The sequence below is a fragment of the Mycteria americana genome, chromosome 8, assembly GCF_035582795.1.
Source record: "Mycteria americana isolate JAX WOST 10 ecotype Jacksonville Zoo and Gardens chromosome 8, USCA_MyAme_1.0, whole genome shotgun sequence".
Taxonomy (NCBI): Eukaryota; Metazoa; Chordata; class Aves; order Ciconiiformes; family Ciconiidae; genus Mycteria; species Mycteria americana.
In genome coordinates, this window is record NC_134372.1 from 40,537,747 (window position 1) to 40,565,597 (window position 27,851).

At 37.3% G+C, this 27,851-nt stretch overlaps 1 protein-coding gene and 1 long non-coding RNA gene across 7 annotated transcripts in view; one reads left to right on the forward strand and one right to left on the reverse strand.

Annotated features, from left to right (window-relative positions):
- Positions 1-27,851, forward strand: part of CDH11 (cadherin 11) — an 82,917-nt gene that overhangs the window by 24,448 nt on the left and 30,618 nt on the right. The window contains exons 2-4 of one of the 6 annotated variants that reach the window (XM_075510840.1): positions 16,895-16,968; positions 17,152-17,282; positions 26,610-26,749. The exons of 1 other annotated variant lie outside the window; for it this stretch is intronic. The gene's annotated coding sequence lies outside the window, so the exon portion shown is untranslated. Of the gene's footprint in view, positions 1-16,894; positions 16,983-17,151; positions 17,283-26,609; positions 26,750-27,851 lie in introns of all 6 variants that reach the window. 4 more of the 6 variants (XM_075510842.1, XM_075510838.1, XM_075510837.1 and 1 more) reach the window with 4 other exon arrangements.
- LOC142414021 (uncharacterized) lies at positions 6,528-11,962 on the reverse strand. The gene is made up of 3 exons (XR_012776960.1): positions 11,147-11,962; positions 6,893-6,983; positions 6,528-6,544 (listed from the first exon to the last, which is right to left on the reverse strand). It is a non-coding gene; the product is annotated as an uncharacterized LOC142414021 (long non-coding RNA).

Genomic DNA, 27,851 nt, shown 5'->3' on the forward strand with positions numbered 1-27,851 from the left:
TATCCTAACAGATGCTCCTAACTTGCCATAAAATCATGGTCCTGTATTCTCCTTTCCTCAGAATTTGTAAGTTAAAATTAAACAAATGGATGTAACAACCTCATATGCGACGGAGCTTTATGGGTTTTTTATTACGACATTTCTCAATAGCTATATATCTGCACACTATCTGGCTTGCAACATATATCAACCATGGTATGAAAGGTTGAAACAGAAGTTAGCACTTACTGTGCCACCAAGAGTCTGTCTTAAAAAAATCTCGAGATGTTTATTACAAATGCTTGAAATGAAAACAGACAGCCAAGGAAGCTTTACAACAATCTAATATTAGCTAGGCCTTTTTACATTTCATAACCCTTCATATAAATGAAAGATATGACTAGATAGAGTACAATTCTTTCTGAGATTTTGGATTCGTCATGGGTCGTGTTAACGGTGATGGAGTATGGAAGCATGTTCAGCTGAATGGGTTATATTAAGAAAACAAAGCAATAAGAGCAAACACTGCCTCAGAAGTAGCTTTGCTGGATGAGAGTCTCTACAAGTAGCTGAAGCACTGCCTGATGCCGAGCAGGCAAAGAGATACAAATATTGACCAAAGAATAATATAGAAGTGTAGGAGTTGAAAATGTGTTGATGTGTTGTAATTATGAAATTGGTAGTCAAGGGTTTTTTGGTCTACATGTTTGTGCAGAAGACAGTATACATTTGGTGACTTTCAGAAACAGTTGCAATGTTTTAAAAGTGAAAAAAGTAACGAACAAATATTGATTTCATCGAAAGAATGGCTAATATGTTAAGGAACAAACAAGTAGCTGCCAAGAGCATTTATTTAACTGGCTTGCATTGATTTCAGCTGGAGGTACATCAGGTCTACAAAGAACAATATTAAACCACATCAACCTAATTTTCATTTGTTTATTCTAGAATTGTATCTTTTCATAAAGCATTATGAATCCATTTAATATAGAAACATTTTCTGTATATATAGTTGAGATTTTGAAGGTTTTTTTATAGGAGGGTAGTTAATTTATAACAAAGAATTCATTAAATGAGGGTCATCTTGCTTTTCCATTTGCAGTGTGTTCATGCAATAGTTACATACTAATATATTAATTGAAAATTAGTTAATTTCAGCAAAATATTCAGCAAACACTTATGCATGTCATCAGCTTTCCTCATCTCAGTAGACCTCTTGGACAAGGTCACTAACATGCATTGTTAGCATAATCATATTTTATTCTGGTAATTTTTGTGAGCGATTTGATGCATCTTGAGCTGTGTTGATGGGATGTACAAGTAATGTGATAACCTTCAGTTTCCTAAAGGGATAAGTGCAGTTCTATGAGTTAGGTTTCTGGCATGAATATTAGCAATTACAAGTTGAAAGTCTGCTGTGAACAGTTACTTAAAATATGCTGTTTCAGCAAACATGCTTGATAATCTGAATTCAGGGAAATATTTGCAGAAATAGAATCTAAAAGTGTGTGAATGATGAAAAAGATTTACTATGAAATGAATATTTACAGATACATTGGCAATATTTACCTAGCTTTTATAATTTCTCATGGGCGTATCAGAGTACCTTCGATTTCTTACCTTGTGAAAGAGAAATGAATTAGACAGGGGTAAGTAGCTAAATACAGAAATAAACTCTTCTCTGCTTTCAGATAATTGGAATTAGGTTCTCCTCAATACAACTGATGGCTGAAGTTGTATCCAAGAGTCCAAAGCACAATTGCTCATCTTTGTAAGACAAAGACTTGCGATAGCGAAACCCGCGATAAGTAGCACTGGTTCTGCAGTACAGCACGAGGCAGGCTGTTGTGCCAGTGCAGAACAGTTTCCCTGGGTCCCTGCAGCAGCCTGCCCACCTGGGCATTGCACTGCACGCCGCTCTGAACCTCAAATTTTGAGAAAACCCTTAGCATACCACCGGCATCCGACAAGAAGTTGTCACTCCTGTAGGATCCCCTCACTCAATACAGCCTTGCCGTTCCATACCGCATACTGTTATTTTTACATTTTTTTATATTCTGTCCAGATCCAGAACTGAATCCATCTTTTTTTTTTTCCTTGAAAAATGTCATTGAGTTGTAGACTCAAGAATCTAACATGCCTTTTTTTCTCACACTGGGGTACTTAAAATATTTCCATTGTTTGCCTTACTCAAAGATAAAAATGGACTAGTGTGTTTTGCCTTCTATCATAATGTTGGCAAGAATGTGAATTTAATGCCAAGTGCTCGTATAACAATTTCATTATAAAAATTTCTTTAAAATTCGCAGCTTTAATTGCTTTACAGCCTTGCCATTGAAGGCAACGAAAAGTTTGCAGTTAAGTCTTCCTCCCACTCTTTGAATACATAAAACTTATTTTTAACCTTTTAGTTATTGTTACAAGGTGATGGCTTCATCTCTCTGATGCCATTTTCTTACTGACATTTGAGTGAGTCATACAGTCCCTTTTATTCATTATTTTGATATTTTTCCCGTGCTGCTGATATATCTTTTGATCCGTCTGGCTCACATATTCTTAAGTTTTGAATTCAGCTGCAAGGTTGGGCGCTACTGTGTTACACTATTTGTTTTCAACTACTAATTTTTATTTACTGCATCAAACGTGCATTTGACTAAAATCTTTGCAGCTGATTTCCATTGAGGACACTAGTTTCTTCATACCATGCAACGTGTCTTCTGTACAGTCAGGACCTTCCATCGTGGCCAAATTCAGCTCTTGAGCACAAATCTTCCCATCCCTAAGTCATCAGGATTTGTTCTATGGTGACTAACAATCAGTTATTTTTTTGATTTACTGTTTCCTCTGAAGTTACCGGTTCTTACTCATAGTAATCTTTGTTTGCCTGTTTGTGATCCATGCTGATAACTGGATTCTGAAACTCAGTTTTTACCTTCCCTTAATATCAGAATGCCTCATGCAGTTTATTACTGAACAGTTTAGATTAGAAGGTAATTTTGGATAAAGGTTAAATGTAGGTGGGTAACTTTCAGGAGATGTCATAATCAATTTTAGAAAAATTATAAAAACTTTTTTCTGCAAAGCTTTGTGAGATGTACTGTGCTCTATTTCTTAAGGACGGTGAGGTCCACAACATTTTGGACAGTTATATCTCCAACTAAATTTGCATGATAGTTTTGTTGAGAGTATGAAAGTTAGATAAAAGTAACTTGACCTTGAAATTTTATTCACATCATGTATATATCCACACAATTTGTAATGACAAAATTTTGTCCTCTGACTCATTTTAAATTTCAGAATGTTTGATGCTTTTCCAGTCTATAATTGGGTTAAAATAACACATATAAGCAACTTCCATTCTTCTGGCTACCAACACAGATAATGCACCTAACCCTGCCTGCTGCCAGCTAACGAACAACAAAGGAAGTGCGTACAAAAAGCGTGCTACCTGTATCTTTTAAGCTTCCTCATCCAGATACTTGTTAAAATTAGATAACCTCGCTTTTCCCTTATAATTTCTATAAAATGTCTTTATCCGCCTCAGTCATCCATAAATTAATTTCTTACAATTGCTTTCACCAAAATATCTTGGGTTCCTTTTTAGGCTTCAAATGTTGTTCAAAACCAGAGGGGTTTGTTAAACAGGATCATTGTTTCAAAATCCTGCCGCATGCTTCCTTGCACAGAAATCCTACCAAAATCCATGGTCTCCTCACTCTTTATGTTAGCTTTTAATGAGGTATCTGCTGGGGCAAATGCTTTGCCGCTGCAGAGGCAGCTGTAGTGCCCCCAGCCAGCCCTCCCCTGCTCTCCTGTCCCTGCCCGGTGCCGGGCATGGCTCTGCCTGGCCAGGCAGGGAAGGACGGGTGCGAGGACGCCCGCGAGTGCTCCCAACGCCCGTGGCTGCTTGCAAGAGCTAGCAGCTTGTTTGACAACTTCTGGCTCATAGGAGTTAATGTGTTAGATTAGATATTAGTTAACAGAACATTTTAGGAAAAGCATAATTTCTGGATCAGGTCTACCTTTTAAAAACCACGTCCGCTGTATAGCTTGGAAAAAATAAGAATATTTTTTAACAGAGAATGGCTCTTGCATCCTTGTTTTCCGTGCAAGACCTTCCACTTCAACTGCTTAAATTACTCATTTTAAATACTGTGCTATACAATTAATAGGCAAGATTGTAGTCTATTTAATATCATGCAAGTGAAAAGGGTGGCAGGAGCTCCTTTTTTAGTGTGCTGTAATATCGAAGGAAATAAACATTGAAGAAAAAACAGTCTGCACAGGGCTTTTACCTTTACTTGTGAGGTAGGTTGCTATGGTCCACACCTAATGCTGCAGCTCGGTCCGTATAGCTGTATCAGGCGTGTTCCCAATGCGTTTTTGAGTAAGTTTAACGTTGTGCTGCCCTTTATTCATGGCTTGAGACAAACCTCGGCTCAGACCTCTGTGTGCAATGTATTTCTTTTTTAACAGCAAGATATAAAGAACGCCAGCAAGTGAGCTATTGTGCGTTTACTAGCAACTGACTTAGAACAATGTCATCTGAATAACAAGATAAAGCCTTGGAAATGCTATTTTTCTCCTTTGAAATGCATACGTACTGCTACTGAAACATACTGGGAACCCAATTCAGGTAATCTTGTGGCTCAAAGTGGCAATGGTTCTGTGTCCTTTGACAAGTTGGGAAAGAACCTTCGCTTTAGTAGGCAATCGGTCCCTTCTTTTTTTCCCCCTTTTGAAATGTAAACACACATCAAATCTGTCTGATCTGGAACCCCAGATCAAGATATTATTTGTGTGGAGGACAGTAGAAAATATTGTGAAATATTTCATAATACCAGCTCAACTGATAAGCTGATGTTGCTTTAAAAATATAATGTGAAATATTTGGATTTTGGCCCAAAAAATTAAATCCTTTATGGTGGATTAAACTGTTTTGCAACTAAATGCTGCTTTTCTCTGAAACAACCCATTCCCTCATGAAACTAAATACTGCCATATGTTTAAATTCTTGCAGGCCTCCTAAGGCTGACCCAGAAGAAATGTCAACAAATGTTTGTGAGTCCTTGTGGCCTTGTAACATTTTCTTTAAAAAGTGAAGAATGGAACAGCAGGAGCTGTAACACTCCCACAGAACAGACATATGAAGGCATATGGCTAACATGGGAGCCTGCTGGCTCTTCAAAGCTTGCTGGCTTCATTCTTAAGGCTCCCTCTTTTTTTTTTTTTTTTTTTTTTCCTCAAGACAGCTAATCTTGTCTTTCTATTTCACAAGTTGCTCTGTTCTACTCAGAGCTGAGTTTAGCAAGCCTGGGGTCTTGTACGGCCCCCGACCTGCCATGGGAGGGCAGGTACGTCTGTTCCTAGAGGTGGCAGATTCATAAATGCAGGTACAGTGCAATGTGGTGTCCCTTGAGAGGCTCCTGAGTTTGTCATATCCCTGAAGTATCTTTAATCAGTCATTTGCCCTGTACATACAAGAGCTCAGATAGCAATCTCCTCCCTACCTGCATAGTTTCTGGGAAAGTATACTCTTTAGAGCATAAACCTAATGCTGGCTCTGATTTTGGAAATTAAAATAGGTGACATTTGCTGAAGGGTACCAAAGAGTTGCACTTAAGTTTCATTGCACACGTAGGTTTATTATGTTTAACTATAAGGTTTGAGTTTGCTATTATGGGGGAAGATCTTCAAATGCACAGGATCACAAGTTTTTTCAAAGTCAATGTGATTTAATCATACAAGAACTTAAGACTTTCAATAGAATTTATGCTCCTAAATCTCTTTGATGCTTTGGATTATTTTTTTCTTCCCTGTAAGTATCTTTTCCTGCAATTATTATTTGTAATTAATTGAAATATTTCTGTGCTGGAATGAGGTAACTTTAGTACTGGAAACTCAAGGCACAAAGAAATCTATAGGGAAAACGTACAGCTCAACAACTCCACTTCCAACAGTCTGTGTTTCATATTTCTGATAATATACAATTCTACTTCCTGTTCCTGAGGCACTTATTAACATCTGCGTAGCATAAAGTACAGCTTTGCAGGTTTATGTGTTTCCAGAGGCTGTAAAGGCCGTGCCTACACCATGCAAGCTTGGGTAAACGCGTAGATTGCCGTATACCCAGAGCAGGGGAGAGCAGCGTGTGACTGCGCCTTGACTCAGTCACACAACGCTCCAGTATGAGCCTGCGTGGGGGACCTTTGCAGTGCATTTCGAAAGGGTGTTTTGCCCTGATGCTGTGCAGACATGTGGGCTTCCCTGCTGTCATCTAAATTTATCTGTTTGATGCAGCACAGGATTTTGCTCTGAAACTTGCAACTTGTGGTCATTTTTGTTTAAGGCTATTGTACCATGTTTGTGGATGTGCAGTGTTTTAAACCATGAAATCTTGACCTTTTGAGTTACAGCACTGTGTATTTCTCAATACCACAAGATATTTCTTCATAAAGTATTTTGGAAGATAATTTATGTAACCACTCACAAAAATTATACTGTCTTGATGTGGGGGATTGCTGAGGTTTATTTTCTCAAATGTGGTTGGGGAAGTTCCTGTGCCCTGAAAAATAAAAGCATAAAACCAGCACATGAATAAAATACAATATATAAAAGGAAAAGAGCTCATCATTTAGTGGAGTTTCTGTGGTTTATTACTCATCCTCTCTCTTTCTCTGTGCACTACAGTTACAGTAATAAGTAAACAATAATGTAAAAACGATGAACATTTTGCATGAGATTGACAGAATGAATAATTAGATTTCTTTTTAAAAAGGGAGTGGGGAAGATTATTATTGTCATTTGAAACTCCTCAAATGAATTTTCTGAAGTGTTAAGCCATAATTTAGCATGCAGAATGCTGTCTGTTAAAGAGAACTACATTATAATTACAATTGCTGTGAATACTGACTGGAGCAAGGTGTTGAAGCGAAGTTGTCCACACTCTTAGGTAAACTTATTAGGTGACTTCTTTCCATATAACTCACTTAGGTTGACACTTTCTGAAAACAAAATAACAGGTTTGTTTAGATATGTTGAGTTGTCAAATACTCATAAGTCTCATGAACCTGAAGATGATACCAAAGACATGAGTATCTATTTATATTATCCAAACGGAGAGCTCACCAAATTGAACATTAAGTATGTGTATAGCCTTATTTTGGCTCAGTTCCATAGCATACATATGGACAAAGGTTTACTCCCTTAAGTGATAACTACACGGCTATATGGTTCTAGATTTAGAGTGTCTTAACATTCATTGTGAGAGTAAATTAACTTATCTTCACAATATCATTTTCAGATACAGGTGTTAATTATTATCTCCCGTTTAGTGATGGAGCTGAGGAGCAAAGGGCATGTCGACACAGTCTATTGTAGGCAGATGGAATCTCAGCCCACCGGAGCTACACAAACATGTTTATCGCGGTGCCAAATCTGAATTAGCAGGTCTGATCACAAGCTCATATGCCTCGGCTCACAGTAGGACTTGGTGGGTTGGGCACAGTGTGCTGTGCTAACCACATTTATTCAGCTTCAACTCAGCTTGGAACTTGGGCAGAAAAAGCTCACATCTGCCAGCAATATACTGTGTAGATACTCCCAGCAAATCTGCCCAAGGCCACCCAGGAGACTTAAAGTTATGGCCTGGAATATTCTTCCATCCCCGTCCAATTCAGTTGAAAAGGAAAAAAGTTACTGCTGTATAAAATTGTTCCACTTATATGTTTTTAGATAAGCTTTTGGCAAATAGACATTTCCGCACATTTCTGCACAGTTGGCAAAGTGGCCTTTTTCATTATTATAAAGTTATCTTTGGTTTTTATTAGGCATTAGGTTATTTCCATGTGCAGTCTTCCTTTTTGTCTAGATACGTTAACATTGGGCACTCCTGGCTGAGTCCCAAAAGAAAGCAGCTGAAACTTAGCGAGTAGCTGCACTTCTGACATCATTTAAAGTAGTGGAGATATGTTCTCAGCTTTCAACCAGCTAGGGGTTTTTGTTTGTTTGGACTTTTTTTACTTTTTTATTGTGCTTATTATTTCATAAATAGGTCGTCTTGCTTGGCTGAATGTGAGTTTACTAGCTGATTACTACTGGTATAGTACTCTGGAGCTCATTTATTGTTATTTAAAGCAAATGCCTTTATAGCACCTAGGACTGTCTCCATCAGGCAAAACTCCCATTGATATCAGTAGCAATTCTTTCCTAATTATGCAGTTTCTCCTGAATATGCAGAGCACTTGCTCTGTTATTATTTGGTTATGCATATTTCTTTTTCACAATCATTGTTTTGAAGAAACCTTATAATGCACTTGTTCATAGCTTATAATAATTACACTACAGAAAATTAAAGTCTCAGTGGTATTTGGGAGGCATAATGAATAGCAGACAAATGTTAAATATTAATCTTGTCGAATATTCTGTTTAATTTTGGCTGTGAACTTCATTGTTAGGAGCACTTCATTACACGATGCAGCTGAAATACAGATCTGTGTTTATGTTTCAACTCTCAAGAACAGATAGGTAGGCATGGTACCAAATGACAAAATAAATCCATACAAAATAGAAGTATATTGTAATTTCTAGAGTGGAATATCCTGAAATGATAGGCGGTAGAAAATCATATCATCCTTACTATGAACATCGCTGAAATTCTGGAAAGCTGCATTAGTTGTGAGTAGAAACTGCACACCAGGCGTCATGAAATGCTCTTAGTGCTTGCACATCTTCTAAGTTCTATACTTACCCATTGATATTTTGCTGTATCTTTAATTACTATTTCTTAAAAATTATATACTGTTGGGGATAGTATCAAAACATCAGTTAGTCAGTATTGCTCAGTCCTGAAAACTGAAATGTAGCATTTAAAGAGGCTTATTTTTGGAATCAGTAATGTTTAGCTTGTCTGTCTTCATTTTTTAAGCTTTCTTTTGTCAACACTTAAAGACTGTTTCCTGGACAAATTAACGTGTTTGACATTGCCTTGTCTTCTTGATTGAGAAGCCAACTTGTAATATCCTTTGGGAAAACACAAAAGGAAATGAGGAAAAGATGACTAGGAAAGACAGAGACTGAATGCCTTTTGGTTGACCTAAAATGAGTTTACTATCCATTTTCCCTTCCTTCCACCCTCCCTAGATCTAGACAAGCTATGACCTGTGGGAGTTAGGGAGGAGGATGGGGAGGAATAGGGAAAGAGGTATATTCAGTCCAGAAATAAGACTGAATTAAACTTTTTTAAAAAGCTGTACAAATGTTTGAAGAGTCATTGCTGGGTTTGCAATAGGCTTCCCAGAATGAATCATGTATCTTTCTGGGATGAGAGAGATATTCAGTGAGTTGAATGAGGCACACAGAAATTCAGAAACGTCAGATCTCTGTGGTGACTTTGAACAACTCCTCTTTTCTTTATTTATTAATAAAAGGGAGAAGGTAGGAAAAAATGTCTCTAAGACCAAAGAACTCCGTCTCTCTTGAGTCTCTTGGACGAATTCTGAGCTATTCTCCTTTATGGTATCTCTGATGTCCCAGAATTATTCTTTCTTGGGTGTCTCCAGTGGACCTGGAACCAGCAGGATGATTTTGTAGAACATTTATATAAAGATTTTTTGAAAGGTTAGTTGAATTTTTTTTCTGTGCTGAGTGTCCCCTACAGCTTGACTAATGGGGGCATTCAGCATATACTTCAGTGGCTCTCAATTTTTAGGTTTTCTTTTCAGGTCACTAGAAAAGATTGATAAAAGAGAGCAGAAGAAAGCCAGAGGAAAGAAATAGAGAACAGCCTACTGAAACTGGCAGCAGAGAAAGATAAGATAAGTAGAGCACCAAATGCTAGTGAAGACAGTCTTTGCTGTAGCTTTGCTCTAGAGAAAGGATCTGGCCATTTGTGTTTACTGGAAGAAAAGCACCAAAGGATATGAATATGAAAATGGCAAAGGGAGGAAACAAACAAGAAAAAAAAAATCTGCAGGGAAAATTTGCCGTAACATTATTTCAGTGATGACAAGATCCTACTCTAGTAGTCCGACTTCTGCTGCTGGTGGAAGTTGAGTTCCAGCATGACTTAGAAAGCTTTAGAGCAATTCTGTATGCCTCTTGCAATGGTAGTAACTGATTTTGTATGCTTTGTACATATAATATGTTTATCCAAGAGAGAATATGTATGAGCATTTTACTGGTAGAGGTTCAAGAACATACGTTTAAGTTAATCTATTAGACAGCAAATATTAAAAGTCAAGCTTTTAGAGGACAAACGAAGACTTATTCCAAATGCAGGGAATTCAAATTATATACAGTGCAGCACACAGAAATATTTGTTTATGCATGAAAAAGTTGTATACAAATTTTTATTAAGATTTATTTACATGCATATATCTATTTAGGCGAGTATGTATAAAAAGTATATATCTACTTGCTGTGGATCCTCTTCTTCCAAATTTAGTTTTTAGAAGAAACTCAGAGAAGTTGGAAACATCAAAATGGAGGGCTTGATTTATGATATTTAAAATGACAGAACATACCTGCCTTCAGGCCTCTCAATCCACTTGTATTCTTAGTACCTGGATAAGATGGGACTGGAGCAGCATGAAGCTAATTAATACAGACTTTATCCTCAAGGGTCTATCGTATACCTTCAGGCATTTGTGACCCAAAAGCAAGAAAAAACTGAGAAAGTCATATTGTATTGGGTGAGCACAGGGCCTGGGCACTCATGTGATCTGTAAAGAGCTTTTTTGAGAGGGGCTGATTTGTTCTTTGTGAGCCCACATGAACCTTTTCTCTTACTGCTATTAAATTTGGCCTTGGACAGTGAGATTTGGGCTTTAGTCTGCAGTCTGTTAATATTCTGAAAAACGTTAATATGTATTTTTGTCTCTTGTGAGAGCATACAACTATTCTGTGTTTTAGTTTGTTAATTTCTGCTATCATCTGTGGTCTGCGCATCTAACAGCTTAGTATTCAGGACGGTCGACTACTTTTCAATGCACAGTATTTGGAAGCAGTCAGGCTCACCGATTCCCTGCTTGTGGCGTTGCAACCTGCTGAATGTTAGTCAGCACTCAGCAGCACGGTGAACGGATGGGAACACCGAGGGAAAATATTTTGGTAGAGAGTATAATATAAGATCAGAATAGTTCATAAGAAAGAGAAATAGGCTGTTCACCTGCTTTGAACAGAACCTTGTTTGTATGAAACTTTCTCTGCGGCCCTTGGGTTTTGTCCTTTTCTTGTGTCCTGCCTTTCTCGCATGCCCTGCCTTCCACAAGGCATCCCCCTGGGTGGCAAGGTCCTTCGTTCGTTCTGGAGGAAGGTACAGGATGGTACAATGTTCGGTTCAAAATCTGGTTTTAAGCCTCATTTTATGACAGGCTTCTTATGGGTTGAAAACTTAGCTTCTCCAGGACTGAAGTCTGTGCTGTAGAATACAGATATTAACACTTTCCTACCTCAGAATTAGGAGGTAATAAAACCAATCATCTAAAGCGTTCAAGTATTGTGGTGGTGGAAGCCAATGGCAAAGGAAATGTGTGCTCCTCCATCGCTGCTGCTCAACACAGGGTACACCTTAGGTGCTGCAGGTGCTCTGGGTGCTCAGGAGCACAGACAGAGGGGTGCAAACGTCCCCCAGACCGTGAAATGTGGTCAGTCATCAAAGTCATTGGCCCTGATCTGCCAATAGACCCTGTAATTGCATACATATGTATTTATAAGGCGGATTATACAAGACTGTCTTTTTATTCTTTCCAATGCAATTCTTGCCCTTTGTTTTGTTCTATTACTTTTCATGTGACTGTCTTTCAGCATAAGATGGTGAGCCCTTAAAAGGTTCATGTCTACACAGAGAGCCCTTGGTCATGCTGCTAATTTCAGCTATTAACATTGATGAAGTGACAGCCTTAATAACCTAAAGTAACTTTGAAATTGGTGCTGCTTTCAGTGGTGAAGTTGGACCAGATGACCTCCAGAGGTCCCTTCCCACCTAAATTATTCTAGGATGCTATATTGGTTGCTGCATGCGGGGATTCACATTACTTGACTTAGCTGCCTGTAGTAAGTGGAAAAAGATAGATTCTCCTGGAAGGTGATTCTGAGCATAAGCTTATTTAGATGCTAAGATAATGGCTTGCAGGAGCAATTTATACATAGCCAAGGACACTACCCTCCTAGTCAAGGCACCCAGATATCTATTCTCTAGCAGGGTTAAATGCCACTTTTGCACTAAGAGACTTAAACTTCAGTGCAGATCCATTTTTTATACCTAAACAGAGACTGCTGACTATATAAAAATATGGTGTGGTTTTGTGTCATGCAGTAGGAACTAGACGAAAACTATGAGAGCCGGCAGGAAACAGATATCGCTGAAGACATGTTCCTGAGTTGCGAATTGCCTAAATGATCCGAATAACTTTATGCAAATTATATTTATACAAATGATACAGCTTCAATAGGGAGGGGAGCTTTGGCGATGCATAGCATAGAATAGCAAACACCAAAAAATGGCATACGAGAAGTCAAGTTTAAACTTTATGTTAAATCAGAACTTATACCTATATCTTTAGAACAGTTAATTATTCACTGAGGAGAGAAGGTGAGAGAAAAAATGGTGAAGCTCTGCACCCAAACAGTAGAGACACTCAGCTGGCATGTGGGAGGACTGAATTCAGACCTCTTTCCTCTGATTTTTATACTGATTAGTACATTTTTCATAAGTGAAATGGTTTATAGTATGCCTTTCTTCACTTTTAGAAATGGATCCAAGGTTAAGTAGTGTGTGGCAGGGTCAGACTGCAAATTCATGGTAGAACCATGGAAAGCTCACATATTCCTAAATCTTGGATTCTGTCTTGTGATTGTGAGCTTAAACCTGCGTTATTTTTATTTTAAATGTTGTTAGAGTCTTTTTTGCATTTTTAACAGTATTGTTGTTGTTTATTGTGTGCATTCTGAATATTTAATTTTCCCACTTGAATATCTGTTTAATATGCAGATTAGAAATACCTGTATGTTTTGTAGGCTTGTAATAATTAGACATGGGAAAAAAAGCTATTCAGCCACTCAGCCAATTTGCCTTGGCTGTGTAAAAACATTGTTTCCATATTGGATTTGAATAATTAGTTTATGATCAATAATTCAGTCAGGAGGTTTCAACTTCTTGAGGTTTTAATTCAGCCATGCAGGTTACTCTGGCACTTGGAATATGGTCAGTACTGTTTGCTTGAGCAATACTTTAGATTGGTAGGGTTTTTCCTTAATAATTGTGTATGGTATAAGTTGTCTTTCCATAAGAACTTTTGTAGTAAATTGGAATCAGATAACTGTTTATGTGGAAAGCTGATACAATGGAATTCTAACTATGTTAGAAATGCTTTTTGAAGTTGCGTATATAGAGATATTTGGAATATTTTAGTCTCACTCATTTCTGTGATAGCTGCCAGAAGTTTCACTGGGCTTGAAAAAAGTTGCAATAATCTGGCACCATTTCATTTCAGAAACCGATCCCTAATGCCTTTGTATCTCTCAGTAACAAGGACCTAAACATATGTAGTTATAAATCCACAGTTTAAATCCTTTTGTGATTGTAAGTATTTTGTCTCTATTTCATTAAACTCTCAGATGTGTTCTCATGTTTATTTCTGTAATTGCTTTTCTGGAAATATTTAGCTTTAAAAGCACGTTGGGTACAATCTTGCTCCAATCTGAGATCTTTGCAGATTTCTAATATTTTTCATCTCTTTTAGTGAGTGTAATGTACCTAGGTCTTTTTTATAGAGACAAATGTGTATTCAGTGTAATTCCCTGCAATCAGGAAAAGGGAAAATGAAGAGAGGAAAATAAATAGAGGTTTGGGGTTGTTTTGGGTTTCCTTGATTCAAATCTCATATTTTGCATGCTCCTTGATTGTATTGGTTTATTCATTTTGCCAAACAGACTACAAAGCTGTGAATATTTATTTAGTTCTGTTCCTAATAGTTTTTCTAATAGGGAATTATTTTGGTACAATGAAAGACATTTGTAAATGAAGCAGATAAGCCCTTTGGCAGACAAGGAGTGTTTTGTTCAACACAAGAATTCTATTGTCCACTGCTTTAGTTGTCAAGTGCCTGGGGAGCCCAGGATTTATGATGATGTTACAATGGCCCTTTCAGAGGGAAGTCTAAGAAGCTGTGAGATTCCGTTCCTCTGCTTTTCAGACTTTCAAACCTTTTTATCATGCAAGGACAATGCAGGATTCAGCTGCTTCTTAGGCCATAGGACTGCCCATTTAACATCAGGCATTGTGAAATAATTACCATAGAGACAATGGGTTTGGGTATTTTTTTCCCCTCTAACTAGCAACATTTCAAAATTGTTCAAGTTGTCACTTTGTATAAACGGACTCTGAAGCCACGGCTTATTTTACAAAAAAAAAATCTTCTTAGGAGATTTGATTTAAAGTGCCACTGTGTCAAATCTATTTGGAGCATTGGAACTGTTTAATGGCTGTTTTTTTGAGTTTTCTTGTAATTATAATTGGACTTTGAAATAGCAGTTTTAAATACAGCAGTTATTTTTCTTTTGACTTTTCTCCCTTTTGTAAAGGTTATAGAGTTAGTAGAACCTTACTATTGAAGCCATATTCAACTGCAGTAGAAAATAAGAAAATAAAAACATAATATGCAGTAAAAGTAATATCTGTTACCTATGTATCAATTAATCAGCTAAACTATTTCTTATGCTATAGTAATGATGGAAATCATTCAGCAGTCTTAAATCATGTTTTTAATGAAAATTAATATCTGGAGGAGTTTCCTTGCTTGATGTTAATATGAAGATTTATTTGCTTCAACTAATGATTAGTGCTACAAAAAATATTGATTTGTAACCTCTGATGTCTGTTTAAATGCAGTGTAACTGGAAAATGGAGCCTCTACTTGACAGTTAAATTATTATGTACATGGGCACTTCACCGTCTGGTGGTCGGGTGTACGTACAGAAAAAAGCTTAATAGTGTAGCAGGTCAGGTTGAGGACAGGTTGTATCTATTATCAACTATTTGCTGCTTTTAAAAGCAAAAGCAAATCTTGAAAAAATTAGACCATAGGGATACGTAAGGGGATATTTTGAGAAATACTTATCTAAGCAACTTCAAATGTCTTGGGCAAAAAGGAATCTTGAGCTGCAAAGTCATCTGTAAAGATGTCGTCAACTGTAAAGATATTGAACAAATTATCAAAATGAGAAATTTTATTCAGTTTTAGTCTTTCTTATCATTCATTCATATGAATTGTGAATTAGTTCAAAAGGGTCCTCTATGGAAAAAATTTTATTTGCTTGCAAAATGAGCATATTTTTAAATGCCATATGTACTTCACAGCAAATTGCATAAATATGCTGCATGTGCAGAGTATTTGTATAAACCAAGTGCTTTTATATTAGTGACTTGGTCATCACACAAAAGGTACCTTACCTCATAGAGCTTACCTTAACAAAATTCACTTTATAGGAATGTGTTTTTTATTGAACGTGTATCACAAAGTTTTAAAACAGCGAGTCACAATATCTGCAGTCACAACTGGCAATAGAAGCCACATGATTTTGTTTCTTCCTTTGATGGAGGAAGTGTGAAATATGTTCATGTAATATTGCAATGTTGAATATGTAATAGTCAGTCAATGCCTATTCATTTCTCCTCAACACTTTTGCTAGCAACTTTGAAATTTGGCCTGTGCTGCTGAACTATGCCTACAAGAAAGCTGGAGGGGGACTTTTTACAAGGGCATGTAGTGATAGGACAAGAGGTAATGGCTTTAAACTGAAAGAGGGTGGACTTAGATTAGATGTGAGGAAGAAATTCATCACTATGAGGGTGGTGAGGCACTGGAACAGGTTGCCCAGAGAAGTTGTGGATGCCCCATCCCTAAAAGTGTGCAAGGCCAGGTTGGATGGGGCTTTGAGCAACCAGGTCTAGTGGAAGGTGTCCTGGCCCATGGCAGAGGGGTTGGAACTAGATGACCTTTAAGGTCCCTTCCAACCCAAACCATTCTATGATTCTATGATTTTTTGCAAGGAAAACTTGATTGCTTTAACAGGGCTGAAAAGTGCATATAAAATGGAGGATTGATACAGATGAGACACCTTCAACAGTTAAATACTGCAGAAGATTACTGATTTGAATGTATCAACCCAAATTGCAGAGGCTATTTTGCAATAATTCCTACCAGAAATTCTCAATTAATAAATTTGAAAGTACTAGGTAATCTAGCCTGATTTCCTTGGCTAGAATGAATCCTAGTCCTAGGATTCATTTAGTACCCACTTAAGAGTCTATCAAGGTATCTAATGAGCACAAGAAATACAGTGTCTACATCAGTACATAACAATAGATCACACTGAGTATTTCTTTTGCATTTAGTCACATGAACTATATTTTTTACTTGTGTGGGAACATGTCAGAAACACACAGGATGATGAGGGACTGCTCTGTGAAACTGTGAGCATTCTTAACTTACTAATTTAAACTCAAGAAAAGACTTACCTCGTAAGAAATGATTCAGCTGGTTTCTTTTTGTTTCTGCATCCTTTATCCAGACTGTCTCAACTCACTGTCCCATTTGTGAAAGAATTTTAACCATCAAAACAACTTCTTACAGGCAGAGGCACCTCTTGCTCATTTTCTGCCTTCAAATGTCTTATCCTAGATATCTTTTCCCTACTGTAGTGGTAGTTCTACTTACTAAAATAATCTACTCCCTTCTCCATCATAATGGTAAAAATACTAATTTTCTAATATGCCTTTAGAGCACTTAGAAATGTTCAAAGCACATCTTGTTGGCTAATGGTATCTGCAGCTGTTACTTTTTTTCCCTACAGTGTGTCTTGTATTGGATAATGTTCCCAGAACAGATTTTTCCATAGAACTCTGTTTTTTCAGGAGATAACGAAAAAGATGTGAAGGAATTTTGATATGGCCTCCGGCATTTTAGTTATGGGAACATTCTTGCAATAGTAAGTCTGTTAAGGTAAAAAGCTATTTATTAATTTTCTCCTTGGAATTATAAGTATTATTTAATTGCTAGTCTTTAAACTCTCTTTAGGCTACTGTGATAGTTTATAGGCTAGACTTTAGTTTTCTTTTATTATGGTATCAGCATTGCATTGGATTTCAAATGAACTTTTCATTCTTTGCAGCCAGAGCTGAAGTGCTGGATAAGAGGCAGCAGAAAATTTATACCTGCATTGTCATCGTAGTCTCATTAAGTGGCATTTCAAATGTGTGGAATATGCTACATAAATTGGCAACAAGTTTCCAGTGGGTGAAGGTAAGTAGTACGTTCAAATGTATGATCTTCTGAGTGATGTTAGATATGCATAGCTAGTCTCTTGTTTCTATAGTGCCTACAATATGTGTACAATATAGGGAACATTTCTGCAATGACTAATCCCTCACTTGATGTGTGCTGTCAGCCAGTCTTTCTCATGCATCATAGAGTTCATCCATTGGTCTTGATTGTCCATCAGGAGAGCTGATGCTGTAGGACACTGACCATCCTCCTATGTCTGTAAAGCATGGTTTGATAAGGTGCATTTTTTGGATCACACTTGTTTAATTTCTTGTTTAAAACATCACAGAACCTCTTGAAAACCCACAGCAATGTAGCACTGAAGAACAGAAATATAAGAAATTTTCTAATATTTAGGCTTGCAACTTGATTTTATCAGTCAAAAAGACTCATACTTTTCTTATTCTAGGCCTACATGAGTGAGTGATCAATTCCATATTTGATTTATTTCTCTGATATTTTGTGCAATACCACTGAGCTTAATATAACTGCTCAGACCTGGTTTAGAAAAAGAATTTAGTGGAGACTCTTGGGCTTCAGGGAAGGCGACTGGAAAGCGTGGAAATAGAGCAGTATGGAAAACCCTAGACCTAAAGATAGTATATCTGGTGCTCTGATGCCTTTAATTTTTCATATCCTCTGTGACTTTCAGTTGTGGTATTACTGAAACCAGTGATTCCGCAGAGGTGAGAATTGTCCACTTACAGGAGTATCCATGCTTTTTTAAAATTAACACAGTAAGAGATTAAATGTAATAGAAAATAGATATGTAAATACTATCATTTTTCCAGAATCAAAGGCATGATCCCATCTGAATTGTCTAGAATAAAGAGTACAAAGCCGGGATATTAAAGCTCTTTGTCTAGCTGACTCATTCACAGTTTTTACATTCAATGCACTCAAGTCCTGCTTGACAGATGCTTCATTTCTGTGGAAATGTCCTTGAATGATGATAATCTTATTTCTGGCAGCCAAATGGGCCATATACTTAAACATCCTTGTGAGCAGCTATATAGGATATGTGTTTATGGTATCCACCGACTTGTTAAGGCAGACTGCAGCGATTAGTATCGGGCTGAAACGGTGTATTTGACAGTGATACCAACAGCATTCAATTTAATTTAGGTGGGAAATGTGTAGGCTCCTTTGCTTCTGAGGAAGAGCTGTAGCTCAGCATGTGAGATTCTTGTCCTGTCATTCACTAAACACAAGGGCCAAATTTTGCAAACAATGCTCAGTTCTTGTTCAGATACAGCTTTTCAACAGAATGAAGTTAAAGAGTGTTTGGTTTGACTGAAGACTTCCTGACTAGGTTTCAAATTCATATATGGGTATCAAGAAGACATAGCAAAAATATCTTAAATTAGTTGTGTGTTCAATTTCTCTGAGTCTCCCCTCCATGCACAGTTATGTGAATTTTCTCACCACTGTTTCAGCTCGCCTCTTCTGTATTTTCTTATATCTCACTTCAAGGTTTAGTTCAGGCCTCTTTCTACTCTTCTTCTTCTTGACTTCAGAGCTACACTTCCAAGTAGATTTAATTTTTACAAATTAAAGGACTGTGAGGAATAACCTTAAAGGAAAACTTGAAGGCTCATCACTCTCACTAGTATATGAGATAAGTGAATTCAACAAACTGGGTTCCTACTCAAGTTTTTTTCATGTCTTATCTGAGAAACAGTTGTGTCTATTTTCGTAGACTTTTTTACATTTCAGAGTTCAAGCAAATCATTTCTGAAAGAAAGCTTCCTGCAGAGTGACTGTGGGATGTTCCCTCTGGTTGGAGTGTGAAGTGCCTCCCTGCAAAAGAGGAGGAACAAGCACCCCTTTTGTTGATTATCATGTAAACCTGGGCATCCATATGCTTCTTAAATTCTCTTCTCTTCTTTTGAAGGATCTTTCTTAAATTGTTTCCAGCTGTGCCTGTTCAGGAATGCAAATTTCCTGTTATAGTATCTAGATAATCAAACAGTTGAGAAGGTAAATATTCATGTTTAACTATTGTTAATGGAACAAAGAACAACAGGGCAGACAGAAAGGCACTACTGAGCTCAGTTGGAGCTATAACATAGGCTTGGCTACTCAGTCACACCGGACATGGCCAGTCACTCTATTAAGTGGGAATATCCTGACTAGAGATTTCCTTCTTATACTGCTTGCATTTTCTATACTGAAGTTCTAGATGGAGTGAGAGTGGGCACAACAGAAATTTCTTCTCCATTATATTACTCTGAAGAGCATTATATATGAATAAAGGGTCCATGGGACCCCCAAAAAAGAATACTGCCATATTTAAAAGTCCCTCTCATATAGGATGAGAAACTTAGGTTCACTTACTGGATATAGAAATCAGTGTTGTATAATGTATACTTTGCCTCTTTCATATATAACATCCTTTTTATTATTTGTTTTTAACTCTCACATAGTAAGCCTAGACTATAATGGGAAAAACATGGTGTTGCTGACATACAAAATAGGTCTTGGAAGGAAACTGCTGTATAGTTTTATTTCTGTACAAATGCCATGTGGAAAGAAGATTAATTTTCGGTTACTTAGAATCAGCCTGTCTTATTACAGTGCTAGCATGTTTAATGAGGCCTACATATCTGAACAGAAAGTGTTACATCTCCAACTGCCTGCTTTAACCTGTATTATGCGTCTCACTTCACTTCTATACAACTAGCCATTTATATAGGTTTTAAGACCTAAATTTTTGAATTCTCAACTTCAACTCACAGAACTACAACACAGAACAAACACCTAGTGTATCCGCAGGACTAGCTTATTGCATATATTTTTGCATGGATATTAGTAGTCTAAACGAAATAGGCTCTTATATGAGGACAAAAGCTTTGGTTTTAGTAGGATGACACTCCAAAGTACATCGAATCCTCATGTTCTTTTTAAAGTAAGGCCTGAGAGTGAAATGTTAAGAGCAATCTGCTTGTGTCAGTCTCATTTCAGATAGTCTGTGTAACGAGATGGACTCTGAATTTGTTACCTCTGCTTTGCTGGTGGTCTTCAAGACTTGCTTGAGCTAAAACAACTTTGGAAATATTGTTAGAATAATTATAAGACATAGCTCCTGGTCAAACAAGTACCAAAGAAGAATGATTATTTTGTTATAAATTACAGACTTCTAAAAAGCATCAAGTGGGGAAATATGTTCACATTGCCCTATCTCTTATATTCTCAATACCTCATAATATAGACATTTTAGATTTTCCTATCTGCTTTTTAACAGAAAACTATTTCTATGAAGTACTGTTGCCTTGAAAGAATCTTGACCTTATTGAAATGTGTAGTTTGTTGTTGGAAACAACTAACTTGTACCTGAACTGAAATTCTGGTCTCAGTGACAAAAAGGTTGTTTCAGCTCAAATGCTGAAACAACTGAGTCATCAAAGACTCATCTCTGCATTTTCCCAGCCTTCTGGGAAATCCCAGCCCTATTTGGGCTGCAGCGTGCTCTGCCCCGTGGGCTGGAGCAGCCTGGCTGGGCTAAATCACAGGCAACTCCTGAGGTGCCCCCAAGGCATGAGATTTACCTAAGCAAAGGAGAGGCTGCACTGCACAAACTGCAGAGGCTGGCCATAGGAGGAGAAAAAGGCATTAAAAGATCGATACTTTGACTAAAAAACTCACCAAAAATCCAGTTGCTTGTGAGCCAAAACAACTTCAAATATTTTGGTTTTAGTTGTGAAATACGTGTTCTGATAAAATAAATTTCTGACAAAATTTCCATAGTTACTTTAAAGGTGAGAAGTGTGAACCAAAAGCTAAATCAAAGTATTTCAGAAACAATTTTGATGGCAATTTATTGAAAAAAACTGATGTGAGCTTTAACTATAAATGCTCTCTATAGTTGCTCTCTTTGGGCTTTAATAATAACAATAACAGTAGTAGCATTTATTAAAACATACACCATCAGGCCTCCAAGAACAAACACACACATCCAGGGCTAGAAAAAATAAACATAAGAGAAAACTACATTATGTGTCTTGCACTTATATATAAAAAGATTACCATGTACTCAGCCATTCAAAGTTTCCTATGCAACAAAAACTGTCTTGAATTCTACTCAGAAGCTAGTTTGCTCTCTCAAACATGGGCATGTTCTATATGCTATAAAATAAAACAAAAGTTAGTAGATTTAATTCTTTTGAGGTATTTAACGAAGCCAATTACTGCATTGTCAGTCACAGTGGAAGAAAAACTTCTTAAAAATGGCTTCAGTATCTTTCAGGAATAATTGCTAATATAACCATGCAAACATATGCAATTTATGTGGCTTTACTAATCTGTATAAACACTAATAAAGTCACACAAGTTGTGATTGGTAAAATCTAATGTAATGCAAAGGATTTTCCCACTTTATTCCTGACAAGATGCATTTGCAACCATTCAGTTACTTTATTTTAAAATGGCTTTTCAATTACATTCTAGTGCTGTAGGGGAAAGCCTTTTGACAAAGGCATGACATAAACCATTTATATTGCAGCTCCATCATAGTTCCCATAGCTAAACTAGACTGGACAGTTCATTAAAAAGAAAAATTAATAGTACAAGGTTGCAGGGAAACAATAACAGATTATGACTGGCCTGTGGCAGCCCACTGAATTCATGTAGTGGAATAAAAATGATTCCCCTGTCTCATAAATGAAGGTTTGTTCCAAGGTTTTAGGCAAAGTCTATACTTCTAATCCTTTACAGGAAAAGGCTATGCAGTTTCTTGTCTATAAAAGCAATACTTTGTAATTCCTGCAGAAGATTAATACATACTCTTTTGGGATGGAAAGCACATATTTCATTATACTTTCAATGCATAATAACAAACATAATATAAAAGAGAATAGAATAGAACACACTAAACAGCTACATCAAAGAATAAACTAACCTTCATGGAGATGGGTAGAGGCATGGAGGGGCAAGGTGAGGGCGAAATCAGGACTCAATCCCATCTTTTCTTATCTAAGGCAATAACTGCTCTAGACCAGTCTAAAATTGCTATACTTGAGTGTGGCAAAACCAAAGGATTTGTGATTCAATGGCATTTCTGTTAGGTCCATTGCCACTACCTGTGTAACATCATATGTGATTTATCTCTTGCTTAAGGTTGTTCTTAAAGGTATAACCAAGTCCTAATGGCCTCTTTCTAGATGTTACTGCATATTTTCCTAATTTCCTCAGAGTTTCATGGTTCAGATTTTCTATATAATTCTGGTATGTGTGGCAAGTATACAGACTTATACTTTAATGTTGAAATCTGAGTTTTATTATAGAAATGCTATAAATTCCTGTCTCAGAAGATCTTTCAAACAATATGGGCTCTGGGATGCATTAACCATTTCTTTTGGCCAGTAGCCACAACCTTCTAATGAATTCAACGGGATAACAGGAGAGGCCAGAAAAGGGGGAGTCTGAGCCAATGTAATGTTTGGAATCAACTACAGGACTGACCCTCCAGGGTATTCTCTGGTTCTGTTTATGAACACGATCTTATTTTAGAAACAACAGCCTAAAATACTGAAAAGTCATGGTTCTGGAATCTGATCCCCTTGTACTTTTACAGGTTTATACCCATTTCTACAAGAGAACTTGGGTACTTGGCCTCCCATTCTCCCTTCTCTCCCCCCAAAACAGAAAAACAGATTATGTAACCTCAAAAGTCTGGTCACTCGGAGAGGCCTCCTGGCTATCTTGGCTTAGTTTCATGCTATAAGCTATATTTTGTGAACCGAGGCTCCGCTGAAGCAAAAATAACAAATCAACCAAAAGACTCTCCCTCAACCTCCTGAGCTGTTTTCATACTTTCGCTGCGGGCAACATGTATGTGTTGCAGCACGGTGGAGAGAAAAATATTTCTTTTAATTTTTAAAGAGAACGTGTTTGCACAAACATGTAGCACTCACTAATGAGCTGTTCCTTTCAAGACTGGGTACTAACTGCAAACTTCACTGCTACGTTCTTCTGTTTAGATGCCCAAAGGTACCGTCTTCTCTCCCTCTCTGCCCTGCATAAGACACGGGAGAGAGCAGCCCCATCACAGGGAACAGTCTTTCAGTGAATCACAATGACACACTCCAAGGAAAGCTCAACAAAGACTCTGTTGTGCTGTTTCACAGTAAAGCTAGTGACCCAGTGGTTACTGCAACTTTGCTGCTTGCAGGATAAACAGAATACAATAGTTGTGGATTCAAGAAACCTCGCATCAACTGGAATGACCTTTTTTCTCCTTGCAGATCTGTAGTGATTTGATTTGCTTAAAAAGTGCTTTCATTTAACAAACATAAAGATCAATTAAATGTTGAAGTGGGAAAACTTCCCAGCAAACAATAGAATGGTAATGGCTTTTTTAATAACTGTCAAAAAGAACTCTCCTAAGCAGAGGTTGGTGCTCTGTTGGCCCAGTCATTTTCCAAGGTAATTCTGCTCCCCACATGCCGTTACCTCCTTTCAGCACAGACTCTGTTTCCTTTAACATGAGCTCACACATGGTTAACAACATTGTCCTTTGTTCAACTGAACTACTTTGCCTGTGAGCGGTTGCTGGTGTGTTGGATTGAGGTTTCAGACTAGATTGCTTGAAGTCTCCATCAGTTTATTATGCTACAGCTTGTGGAGCTCATTTAGCCAAAGGAACAAAACTTATACGTAAAGCCAAGGATGTACTGTCAACCTAAAGTCTTAACAGTCTAACCAAAGAATAGTTAGTTCACCTGTGTTGAGCTCTTATACAAGTTATGTACAGTTAAAAGTGATACACACAGGCTTTCTAGTATCTACCCTTTCTCTGGTGTCACACTCGCCATCAGCTGCCTCTCAGGCAGTTGTCTTCAGGTGGGGATGGGGATGGAGGGCCCTTGCGTCTCAGAGCGATACAATGATGGTTCCTTCTTCCTCCTCACTCTAGAATCCACCTGGAGTCATTTTTACATTTGCTAACATGCTCCACATCTCCACACCTTGCACTTTCTTCATTGGTCTGTAGCTCCACATTACACCCAGTTTTACTGTGCGTGGTGTGCTTTACATATACTGAATATTGTCCTTTGTTCTCTGTGTTGTCTCTGAAACTGGTTTCGTGCAGCTTCCAAGGTTGCATTCGTTCAATGGCCAGCAGCTGACCCCTGGTGAGCAGTTTACAGCCCTGGGGCCTCCACTGTTGTCTTGTACCTGGACTTTCAAATCTCCTCATACCATCCCATGCCTGTCTCTATGCTGCATTTTATTTGGGGGGTCATAGATAGCTCGTTCTATATAGAATAGCAAATTGTTATGTATTCATTACAAATATATACATAAACCAACTGTATTACAACACACAGTCATCTAAAGCTAAGCAAAAAAAAAAAAAAAAGCCAAAACAAATTAGGCAATAGTCACCTGGTCCTTAGATAAGCTGTTACAGCCAAATAAGTTAACCAAAACCAAGCCCCAGGCAGGCCAAAACAAGTCCTGACGGAGCCTAACAAGTCCTAATGGGTCCTGAGGCCTGTGCCGTCAGCTTCGCACACAGCCTTTGGCATGTTGCAAGCAATGGTAACACCATTTTACTGGCTTACCAAGCTCTGAAAATTTGACAAGTTCATGTTACACATGGAAAATTATTTTTTACACTATTTAATTAAACCCCATTATTAAATAGGCATTTAGTAAACATTCGTATTAGCAATCTTCTTCTTACATAATCATTCGTGTCACGTATTCTAGTTGGGTTTAGTTATAGCTGTGTTTACAAATAGCATAGCATAATATAAGTGCCTGCGTATGACCTTCATAATGAGTTCTTCCTGCTTATAGTATGTATTTATCATTCTTTGGGTCTGATTCTAAGCTCACTTACTGAAGCTTAAGCCAGAAGGGGTCCACAAAATTTGCACTAAGAGTTTAGAAAAAAAATCACGCTAAGTTTTTTAAGGCAATGTTTACCCTGACAGCCATTACATCTGAACAAGAAATATGTCTGTCTGTTCAGAAAGATGTTCCCAGTTCTTGGATGAATCCCCAGATCCACTTTCTCCAGCTGGTGCCTGTCTGGTGCTTTATTCTCTCTGACCACTGGATTTCCAGGAAGCTATTTTTGGTTGTAGGTGAAGTACAAATGGTATCAAATAATTCCTTTTCCTTTTGCTCACTCTTGTGAGCTTTTGAGTTGAAAACACTGTCTTTTGGTCTTCGAAGTGGCAAGAAAATATAGGGTTAGCATTGTAGAAGAGCACTGCGTCGCTATCCTTGGATGTGATATTGTAAAGACACCACAAAAAAATTCAAATACTAATCCATATGAGTTAGTCTTATGGAACCTTATATTATTTACCAAAGAGATTTAAAGGAAAAAGGAAGATGGGAGTGTTCAGTATTATACACAAAGAAAAACATGCCCACTGGAGTTTTGCATAGGCTTTTAAATTAAAAATTGCAGATTCTTTGTAACGTGAACAAAACCAGCAAGCATCAATATTGCATTTAAAGTCTATAAAGTGTGAGATACCAGACTAGACCAGAGAACAAGGTAGGGGGTTATGCCAGCCTGTTCTGATGGTTAAATCAGTGGATGCTACAGGTTGCTATATGGCAAATTTCCACAAATAAAGGGGAATCTTTAGCAAAGTTAAAAAAACTTAATCTGAGAAAAAACATAAACAAAACTCATGGTACACGCAACACACTGCAACTAACAATTTTAGCTTGACTTGTAAGCAAGAGGAAAAGTACAGATGAAACATAAAGTTACTTATTTGGCAATTACTTGGAACTGTGAAAGCCTCGTTTCTCTCTATCAAAGATGATAAAATTCACAGAGATGAGAGGTATTTGATCTGATGAATTGCCATACACAGAACCTTCTTAATAGAACTATAGTAACCCTGTCTCCAAAGCCTCATGCTCTTGCAAACATGATGTATTTGTGCTCGTATGGAGAATGCCATTTCATACAACACACTTGCTCATTAGTCTTGGGCTTTCAGTCACCTTCATCTTGTCCACCAGCTACTTGCTTCTAACATGGTAATTTGGGTTTCTAGTTCACACTAGCTCTCTTGGGCTTCACGCATACGGTCTTTAAAAGCTTTCTATTGACACAACTTCCATTTTCTTTCTCTATGCACTCCCAGGACTGTCAGCAGTCATTTTAGTTTGTTTCTTATTTCAACTGTCACGTCAACATTTTCTTTACAAAAACTAAAAAGGTCCAAAGTTTCTAAGTATTCCATCCTTCTTCCAATAAATGTAACAAGTACCAATGTATTGAGAAAGATTCTGTTTGGTGACAGACTCTCTCATCTCTCTTTACCCTAATAGTTCCTTTTCCAGAAAAAACATAATTACTCCAAGAACAATTTATTTAATTACCATTATGGGAGACTTCAAAGGAAATTGGTTGGACTGAAATACCTCGGCAACTTTTTGAAAAGAACATTTTGGTAAAAAATATGCTGAATGTAAGGGTATATTTAATGAGAAAAAAATGCTTAATCCTATTCTTTTGACTGAAGCTTTCAGTCTTTTTTATATATATGTATGTGTATATATACATGTGTGTTAATTCTTTTTATTATTGTTGTTGGTCTCTATTTTTCTTCTATGAATATAAATTCTTTCCCCTGTACTTGCCTCATATGAAGATCATGCCATCCAAAAATTGTACTGTTCTCAATCCAGCAGTTCTACCGAGTGTCAAGTTGTTTTCCTCTTTCTTTTTCACAAGCTCATTTTTAAGTAACACTTCACTGGTCTTCATTAGGGATAAAACTATCTGTTATTGATTTGGAAGCTAAAGCTTTACCTCGCTGGACACACATTCATTCACACTCAAGTACTTTTATACTGTCCCGTTGGTTAAAAAAGGCATTGTTGATCTAAGATGCAGAAATGTAATATTGGTGATCTAAGATGCAGATATATGCCACAAGTCCTGATTATTGCACTCTTAAGGTCAAGACTTGCCCTTGACATCAGAGAAACAGTGGCAAAAGGTATTTATATCTCCAAAACATATAATGCACTTCCAGAGTAGATCTAATTATAGCTGATTCATAGCTTCAGCTATGAATAACACTGATCTAATTACACAAATGCCCATTTTTGCCAATTTCCCATGACCAGCTTTCTGTGGAATATCACTTTCTGCAGCTAGGGCTTTTATGCAAGAACAGCTAGAGGTTCAAGGTGTTTAAACTTTACCTATTCTGCATGATAGCATGGCGCCAAACATCATTCCAACTGTACCAAGGCACTGCCTTAAAACTGTTGTTGTTAATGGTTTCTATCAGAAGAATAGAAATGAAGTGTTTGTCACAATCATCTGTAATTACAAGTCAGAAATAGTGCCAATCCATAACCTCTGGAATGTATTAGTTTTTCATGTGATCAGTTACAAATGTGTAACGAACAGGTTTAACTCAAAATGAATTATGTTCATGCAAAATATACTAAATCATTTGCCCTTTTTTGCAACTGTATCATTTGCATGAAAACCAAATTTTAATTGCAAGCTGACAAGCCTGTCTTTTTTGTGCTATTTATATGCTTAGCATCTAATTG